Consider the following 10611-nt stretch of genomic DNA (forward strand, 5'->3'; position numbering starts at 1 on the left):
TGATGCTCCTTATACTGAATATATGGGAGACCAAGACCCCCCCCCCCCCCCCCGGGACTTCCGCGATGCAAACATCATTACCATCTTCAAGAAGGGAGACAGGGAGAACTGTAACAACTACCGGGGAATATCACTACTAAGCATCGCGAGTAAGATTTTCGCTCGGATTCTCCTTGACCGCCTCCTTATTCTCGCAAAAGACGTCCTGCCAGAGTCCCAGTGTGGCTTTCGACCTTCCCGCGGGACCATAGACATGATCTTCTGTGCGCGACAACTACAAGAGAAGAGCCTCGATCAACAACAGCCCATAATGTTCATCTTCTGGGATTTGAAAAAGGCCTTCAACAAAGTACCTCGACCTGCCATGTGGGCTGTCCTCAAAAGATATGGCTGCCCACCCGATTTTGTCAAGCTGGTGCGTGCCCTCCATGACGGAATGGTTGGGGGAGTCTGCCACCAGAACTCTCTTTCAGACCCATTTCCCATCAACGGCAGCCTGAAGCAGGGCTGTGTTCTGGCCCCAACGTGTTTCTCACTATACACCACAGCAATGCTCAACGAGATTCCCCCAGACACACCCTCAGTAGACCTACGTTTCCGCATGGATGGAGGCGCTTTCAACCTCGCTAGACTCCGCGCCAGAACCAAGACCACCTTGTGTGCAGTGCGAGAACTGCAGTATGCTGACAACAATGCCACCCCAGGTCAGACGGCAGAGGACCTGCAGTCGTTAGCTGATGCATACAACTCTGCCTACGAACGTTTTGGGATGCAAGTCAACACAGACAAAACCAAGACCCTCGTCCAGCATCCACCAGGACTGATGCTCCCCAACTTCAATACCACAGTGAATGACCAACCGTTAGAACAGGTGGACCAGTTCTCCTACCTAGGGAGCATCCTAACATCAGCTCCCACAAGCAAAAAGGACGTGGAGAACAGGATCAGGGCAGCCCACTCCGCCTTTGGCCGACTCAACTGCCGCGTATTTAACAACCACGCACTGACAATGACCACCAAAATAATAGTGTTCAAGGCAGTAGTCTTCTCCACGCTCCTGTATGCATGTGAAACATGGACGTTATATAAAAACGATCTTAAAAACCTAGAATGCTTCCAACAAATGAAACTGAGGTAGATCTTGAAAATCCCCTGGGAGAGCCACACCACCAACATTGAAGTCTTAGAACGTGCCTCGCTGACCAGCGTGGAGGCCACCATCATCCACCACCGCCTCCGCTGGATAGGACACGTGCATAGGATGGATCCATCTAGGCTCCCAAAGAAAATATTCTACGGAGAACTGACCCAGGGCACCAGACCACGAGGAGCCCCGAAAATGCGCTATAAAGATCAACTAAAGCGCACCCTGGCTCTAACTGACATCGATCCTTCCTCATGGGAAGAAACAGCCAGGGACAGGAAAACCTGGAGGAGTACAGTACACCATGGCACCGTGGACTTCGAGGAGAGGAGGAGACAAAATGAGGAGGCTAGGAGGAGAAGAAGGAGAGAGCGATTAGAACAGCCCCGGGGCGCCCACCACCTACCCTCCCTTGTGAACACTGTCCGCGACTCTTCCACCACAGACTAGGACTTAACAGCCACATCAGACATAAGCACCCACCCTACAGATAGGAGGCTGATGGCTAACGACAGAACCCAATACTCGGACACGAGTGGGCGCCGACGACGACGAGATATATATTTCAATCTGGTCATGCACAACAGTGTTGCCAAACGTATAATTACTCAGTCTCTCCCCGTTCCTTGTGTAGGGAGAAGAAGGAATAATCATACCTAGGTAAGAAGGGGAAGAAAGGATTGAATCTGTGTGTGTGCATATTTAAATATTTAGCCGTCCTTTTTTTATGGGTTGTGTACACTAGTGTGTATATATGTATGTATGTATGTATGTATATATATATATATATATATATATATATATATATATATATATATATATATATATATATATATCCTTCAAATGATTTTCCCTAAAGTAAGGTGACTGCAAATGGTTCAACCTTCCGGTTCACCACTGTTCTTTCAGGCAGTGACTAACCAGTTAATTACCAACTGGGTACCAAATTTAACTTTAAAGTTGAAAGTGACAAGATAACATTTTCGTAGGAAAAGTGCCTCCTCAAACATTGGCCTCGGTGGTCTCCATGGCAAGGCGAATATTTCTTTGGCCAAAATAGGCTGCTAAGAATAGGAAGAAGTTACCAAACCTTCCTGGAAAATGTCACCTCTGGATAAATGGACCCTCAGTGCATTTTGTACGACGTAGCATCCACAGACATTGATGAAGTAAAGACAATCGATATTGAGAGAGAGAGAGAGAGAGAGAGAGAGAGAGAGAGAGAGAGAGAGAGAGAGAGAGAGAGAGAGAGAGAGAGAGAGAGAGTATTCTCTTAAAAAAACAGACCAAACAATGTCCCAATAAAATTATTTCCTTTATCAAAACATAAAATTGGCCACAGACAGAGCAAGAAAACTACGACCAATTTTGCCCAATTACGACATGTCCTTGATTCTCGTGTCACTTTGGAGGGCCAGAGGACCAATTGCAATAATTGGTGGCAGTTACAGCAATTGGCTCCCAATTACGTTACATCTGAAACATAACAAATAAATTGTATTATTGCCACTACTCTTCCCGTAGCTTTATTGGTCATCAATTGAAACATCAACCTTTGTAAAACAATATTTCTGAATTTAATTACGAGAGAGAGAGAGAGAGAGAGAGAGAGAGAGAGAGAGAGAGAGAGAGAGAGAGAGAGAGAGAGAGAGAGAGAGAGGAATAATCTCTCGAAAGGAGAATTATCAACCATGTCTCAAGAGCTTAAAATCATCAGGATATTAAGTAGAAATAGTATTCATTATTATTATTATTATTATTATTATTATTATTATTATTATTATTATTATTATTATTATTATTACCACCACCATCATATTATTATTATTATTATTATTATTATTATTATTATTATTATTATTAGTAGTAGTAGTAGTAGTAGTAGTAGCAGTAGTCGTAGTAGTAGTATAATGGAATTGTAAATTCCGGTGAATTTGGTGTATGGATACCAGGATAATTAAAGTATCTTGTTTTAGTGTGACATCATATGAATTTAATCCGAGAAAAAAAATGATACGTGTTAAGAGGGATGTGTGTTTATAACTGAAGTGAACTCATTTCAAAAGAGTCTAACATCTGAAATGATATCTTACCTTAGTTTATAAAAGAATTCTAATGGAAACCGTTTTTTATCAAGTGAATATGATTAGATTTAGCTACTTACTGTATTTTGAAAACGTAAAATCTAATTTCAAAGATCCTTAACGAGAAGCATTTTGGAACTAGGTATGGATTACGTGACAGTATAGAAACTCGAACCAAAGGGGCTTATATAAGTGAGTGGTCGGTTGCAAATTGAGTCAGTCTGCTGACAGCCTGTTTATGAAATTTAAGTTTCTCTAGGTTCATGAATGAGAAACTCGTTATGCAGTAGGTTGGCCAGGGCACCAACCACCCGTTGAAATACTACCGCTAGGGAGTTATGGAATCCTTTGACTGGCCAGGCAGTACTACATAGGCTCCTTCTCTCTCGTTACGGTTCACATTCCCTTTGTCTACACATACACCGAATAGTCTGGCCTATTCTTTACATATTTTACTCTGTTCTCGTACACCTGGCAACACTGAGATTACCAAACAATTCTTCTTCACTAAAAGGCATATCTACTGCATTGTAATTGTTCAGTGGCTACTTTCCTCTTGGTAAGGGCAGAAGAGTTCTCTTGCTCGAGGGTACACTCGGCCACACTATTCTATCTTATTTTGCTTCCTCTTGCTTTGTTACAGTTTATACAGAAAGTATCTATTTTTTGTTGTTACTGTTTTTTAAATATGTCGATTAGTAATTACTTCTCCTATTTCATTTCCTCACTGGGCTTATTCCTTGTTGAACCCCCTGGGGTTATAGCATCCTGCTTTTCCAACTTAGATTGTAGCTTGGCAAATAATAATAATAATAATAATAATAATAATAATAATAATAATAATAATAATAATAATAATAGATGCTCTTGTAACCCGGTCTATCACAAAGCTTATCCTTTTACATAACATGGTTTGAACGTCATGTTAAGTATCAATCTCTTGATAAAAACCAACTGTATAGTATCGACCAATGCTCATTTCTGTAAGCAGCACCCAAGTGTCTTTTATATTTCTGTAATTGAATACTACTATTGAGATTTCTCCGGATTTAGTAGTGACTGCTGTTACCTCGGAAGTGTAGTAATCTGTTGATTAAAACCAACTGTGTGAAAGCTGCGCGTCAATGTCCTTTGTGCATTATTGAGATTTCACTGGATTCATTACGAGCGAGTGTGAATCGAGATGTTAATATCTAGACTATAAAATATGAAAAATAATATGTGTAAAGTAAAACCTGTTAGATACCAATTTACCTCAATATTGATTGAATAAAATATGTGATAAAACTAACTTGACACAAATTTATTGCATTAAATATTTTATGAAATTGTGAATTCTCTTTTGATATGTAATATTGTTTACTTTTATAAGTCACTTGTATTATTTAAATCTGGGACTTTTTTGAGGTATACCATATCAAGTCTGGTTATTATTATTCTTAAAACTCTTTTAAGTCTTAGAGCTAAAGAACTCTAAGCAAGAGTATTTCAGCATTTTTTTTTTTCAGAGCGAGGTGAGGCAAGAATTCCTGTGTCCAAAAACACAGGTACAAGTCCTACTTTTTCGATTCCTACGTAGCAAGAAAATTCACTTAAAGTTACGAGGTTAAGACGAATGCACACCGTGACCCCACTTTGCATACATAAACTGGGTCATAACTAAATGTCTGAGGAAAAGGCCGGAAAAATATGTGCTTCTTTTTCTTCTTGGTGAATGAGCAAGGAAACTCTGGCCTTAACAGAAACAAAGTATGTATGTTGTGTGAATAATAAAGACCATGGTGTTTTATTACGGATTCAATATAAAGACATTATATATATATATATATATATATATATATATATATATATATATATATATATATATATATATACATATATATATATGTATATATATAAAACTATACTAGTTAGTGCATGGTTTGTTAAGAGCGATAAGACAAAAATCTCCCACCATTACTAATCAGCATTGGCCAGTGTTGTTATGAAAACTGGCCAAACCACAGACATGAATTAAGATATGTCTGAGGTCTTTTGTTGTTGTTGTTGTTGTTGTTGTGTGTGTGTGTGTGCGTGTGAAACATTATATATATATATATATATATATATATATATATATATATATATATATATATATATATATATATATATATATATATATATATATATATATACAGTATATCACTGTCCCTTGCCTCTGCCATTCATGAGCGACCTTTAAAAAATAAAAAAACTTATTTCCTCTACGCTTTAAACTAAGCAGTTACCTTATCCAAAGACTCACAAGCACGCATCAAAATGATGAAATATAGCGAGATTGAATTTGCATAAGCGAAAGTTTTGTTATCGAGGTTTTAAGTTCAAAGTACCCAAGGGTAATCCTATTCATGGCTTATTTAATCATGCCTGAAGAGAAGAATCCAGGGTCCTCTTCTTGCCTTCACACAGACGATGGCCTTTTTAATATCAAGCCAAAAAGACATAGAAGTGATTAACATCACATTTTTAATTAAACTGTTAATTTGCGAAGGAGATTTTGACCACTTTATCTCATCATTATCAGCTGTTGTTAGTCCACTGCAGAACAAAGGCCTTAGACATATCCTTCCACTCACGTCTGCTTATGGCCTTTCTATGCCAGTCTACACCGGATAATTTCCTTCGCTCGTCAAGCCATCGTCTTCCTGTGTAGGCAAAGACAAAATGAGCCGTAAACAGAGAGAGGGATCCAATGTAGTACTGGCGGTATTATTTGAACGGGTGTCTGTTGCCCTGGTCCACCTACTACCTATAATATATTTGAACAACAAGACAGTTTTAGCTGGCGGACAAAGTTTTTTAATGAAGGCTTTTCGTTGGTCAAGGTCTTCTTTTACCCAAAAAGAAGAGATGATAATCCAGAAATGAAATGGAAAGCCAAAGAAGTAAGCCTCGAAATAACGATAAAAAAAACACTAAAACTCTAAAGTACAGAAGTGTCAATGGTACTTCAAAGTTTAGCCAAAGACTTCAAATGAAACTCAAGTATTCCGTTGTGAATCTAAGAAGATTCATCTACTTGTATTTGAATGGCTTTCATTACTGCTGAAGTTTTGACAAAAAAAAAAATAAATGAATAAACCCACAAGCTTTTTCAGAGTCCATAAATGCCATACGTTATGACAAATATCGCACTCTAAAGCCAATAATACCATTAAATTACAGTATAACGTGTGTGTATATACAGTTATATATATATATATATATATATATATATATATATATATATATATATATATATGTGTGTGTGTGTGTGTGTGTGTGTGTGTAGGGGTGTGTGTGTGTGTGTGTGTGTGTGTTCCAAATATCCATCCAAAGGAAAAAATACCCACAGACTACAAGAAAACGTCACCGTATATTCTCGAATTGACCAAAACATAAAGAGAGAATGACGACTCAAGGAGTTATCTCAGAAAAGTGAGAGAGAGAGAGAGAGAGAGAGAGAGAGAGAGAGAGAGAGAGAGAGAGAGAGAGAGAGAGAGAGAGAACTCGTCTGTATCAAGAACAATGTTTGTCTGCTGCTTCTATCTCCAACAGGGTTTTGGATGGCCGGACGGTCTTACGCTTCCTTGCTTTTATAAAGTCATATTCCGGCTTCTCTGCCTTCTTCCTGTCCCCACGAGGGGAAGCTGAGGTCATCGCAACCTTCCGCTCACCTACCTTAAGGCTTATTTTCTTAGTAAGAATGGCTAGAGAAACGTCTTAGTGCAATCTTGGCATAAGGGTTGGTCATGCGTTCATACTTCAGATAATTGGGAATAGAGGTTCGACCGTATGAAGTCTTTAAATAAAGGCAATTTTTCTTTGGACGTCAGAAAACATGTGCAGAAGAGTCAGTCACCTTTTACACCCCTTTTAACAGGGCGTCTTTACCTCAGCATCTATACCAGCATATATAAAAAAAGGAAAATCGTTTCTATGACTTATATAGATAAGATTTATTCTTTTCTTAGCTCATCCCCAGAGTTAACATCTAACCAAATCGAGTTCTATGACCTCTTTTCATAAGGCTCTTTTCCACAAAGCACTAATAAACAAACAAGATCTAACCTTAAAGGGTCTTCTGCATATGACGACCAACCATCCTCCATGAAAGAATGACACAACTCTATCAACAACTGACCTTATGAAAGTGAACATAAGACCCACTTTCCTTGCAAATACTCTCCCGTTTACCTCAACCAGCTGAAACTTAAGTAATTATGTCAAGGTATACTAAATAAAAGCCCCTTCCTAGCTTTCTTAGCAGGGACAGGGAAAGACCCGTGGAATTCGAAGGGTAAAAAAGAGAGAAAATCAAAAAAGAGGTTTATGATAAGGTGCTAAATATTCGATGTGTTGAACGACCCGCTCTATTCATATCCAATTAAGACTCAATGTCAGAGAGAGAGAGAGAGAGAGAGAGAGAGAGAGAGAGAGAGAGAGAGAGAGAGAGAGAGAGAGAGAGAAATCTTAAAACTTACTTAATTTGAGTTTTGATGCTAAGCTACAACCCTGGATGGAAAAGTAGGGAAAATAGCACAGTGAGAAAATGAAAAAATGAAAAATTAAATATTTTAAGAAGAGTGACAACATTAAAATAAATATCTCCTATATAAACTATATAGACTTTAATAAAACAAGAAGAAGACATATAAGATAGAATAGTATGCCCGAGTGTACCCTCAATCAAAAGAACTCTAACCCAAGACAGTGGAGACCGTGGTACAGATGTGATGGCACTACCCAAGAGTAGAGAACAATGGTATGATTTTGGAGTGTCCCTCTCCTAGAAGAACTACTTACCATAACTAATGAGTCTCTTCTACCCTTAGAAAGGGGAAAGTGGCTACTGAACAATTACAATGCAGTAGTTAACCCCTTGGATAAAGAAGAATTGTTTAGTAATCTCAATGTTGTCAGGTGTATGAGGACAGAAGAGAATATGTAAAAAAAAAAAACATGCCAGACTATTCAGTGTATGTTTAGACATAGGGAAAATAAACGGTAACCAGAAAGAAGGATCCAATGCAGTAGCGTCTGGCCAGATAAAAGATGCCATAAGTCTCTAGTGGTAGTACCTCAAAGGGTGGCTGGTGCCATGGCCAACCTACTACCTATATATATATATATATATATATATATATATATATATATATATATATATATATATATATATATATATATATATATATATATATATATAATATATATTATACAAACAATAAAATAACGATCAAAATCAAACCTTTTGGAAACTACTGTTTTCTTCTCCAGACGATGTCAAGATAAGAACAACAAAACAAGCACCTATATACCCTTAAAAGATTTAAAGGAAACCAGTTCATATCAATGCAACTAATAGACAACTGAACTATTATTCTTTCAGTTAATAATTTTATACTGATCACGCTGACCTTTCAACGAACAGCTTCTTCTTCTTCGTCCTGAGTGACAAACTTCAATACAATGATTTGAGTTATAGGTGATTGAAGATAGCATAATTTTGTCATCTGTACCCCGGAATTATTCTTGGTAAAAGAGATTTTTCTATAATTTAGCGTTATGATTTATCTCAATCCTGACATGGGAATTTGCATACCCAATTGCATATTGAATCTGATATTTGTATAATGTGTTCTAAGATATTTACATTAATATTGGTGTTGCTAAGAAAATCACACGCTCGTGTGTATAGCTCAATCATTTTAATGGCGAATAGGCAAGGGATTTTAATTCTAGGACCAAGTGATTCTGAAGGCTTAGGTTGTGTAAAAGGGGTGTACAATATAACAAGGTTTGTGGGAAGCTTTTACTATCTCGTGGTCAGTGCGTGTTGAAAACGAGAAATGTTTACAGAGCATTTGAAATGATATTTACAAAAATTCAACAAACAAACCTCTGCTGTAATCCCTATATTATTCTATATCAAACAGATCCTGCTGAGTATTAATAATACTTCAAAATTAACTTCTTCCTGTTTTTTTTTTTTTTTGGAGGGGGGGGGGGGCGCAGTTTCTTTTACCAAGCAGGTTAAATGTTTTTGAAGTATTATTATTGTTATTGTTTTTTTTTTATTCTGTATTGGACACATAATTTCAATGGTCCAACACAGTGGAAGCACAGACTTCAGTCTTCTCAGGGGCTTGATAAGATGTGTTTTCTGTGCCCCAACGGCACATGATTACAGGCCAACACAGCCGAGTCGTAAAATTCAGTCTTCTTAGGCGCCTGCTGACTGCTGTTTCCAATAACCAAATGGTGACTGAGTACCACCCAGCAAAGGAGAGGCGTAAAATTTAGACTCCTCAGGGACATTTCGAGACCTGTTTTCAACACCACAACGGTGCATGACTATTATCCAGCAATGTGGAGTCGTAGAATTCCAAGTCTTTCCATGGCCTTGCTAAGAACTATTTTTAACACCCAAATGGCTTCTGTCTATGGTCCAGCACAGAGGTAGCATAGGATTCTGACAACTATTTTCAGTACCAAAGCGGGCCCTGACTACTGTACAACACGGCGGAGTCGTAGAACTCTGACTCACCACAAGGACTTGCTGACACCTTTTTTCAACGCAAAAACGGTGCCACTCTACAGTCCAGCACAGCTAAGGCGAAGAATTCCGAGATTTCTCAAAGGCTTGATGACATTTCCAAGGCTTGTTTACAACTAATTTTAATGACCCATCGGTGCCTGAGAATTCTGAGTCTCCTCTGGGGCTTGCTTAACCCTGTTTACAACGCCCCATGGAAGCATAAAGATTATATGGAGTAAATCCTTATAGCAGATGAAAAAAACTTCAGGCTAAACGAATCTGAACTGGAATATATCAACTGAAATGGGGAGTTTTGCATGAAGAAAGAATCGTTTTTCTGTAATTGGGAAATCTGTTTTGTAGTACCTCTAGCGACAAAGACATTTAAACAAGGAATTCTATTATCTCCTTCCCATTCTTCCTTGAATCTAATTAAAGGCCCCTCATGAATGGTAGAAGCAAGGGACAGTGACATTGCCCTATCAAGCAGGATAATGCCCAATATATATACATATGATCAGCACCCAAGCTTCCTGTCCACCCAAGCAAAGACCAAGGCGGCCCTGGCAATGGCTGCTGATGACTAAGCGGAGAGACCTATAGGCTCCCCCAAACACCCACTTCCTTAGCTCACAAGGATGCTGAGACTGCAGCGACCAAAGAAACTAACGAGTTTGAACGGGACTCGAACCCCTGTCTGGCGTTCACTAGTAGGGGGCGTTACCACGTCGGCCAACACAATACCAATTATTGATATTAAAGCTTTTAATATTGAGAAATTGCCATGAAAATCATCTCAGTATTCCAGGGTGGTCTTGAAAGACAAG

The sequence above is a fragment of the Palaemon carinicauda genome, chromosome 25 (assembly GCF_036898095.1).
Source record: "Palaemon carinicauda isolate YSFRI2023 chromosome 25, ASM3689809v2, whole genome shotgun sequence".
NCBI classification, from domain to species: domain Eukaryota; kingdom Metazoa; phylum Arthropoda; class Malacostraca; order Decapoda; family Palaemonidae; genus Palaemon; species Palaemon carinicauda.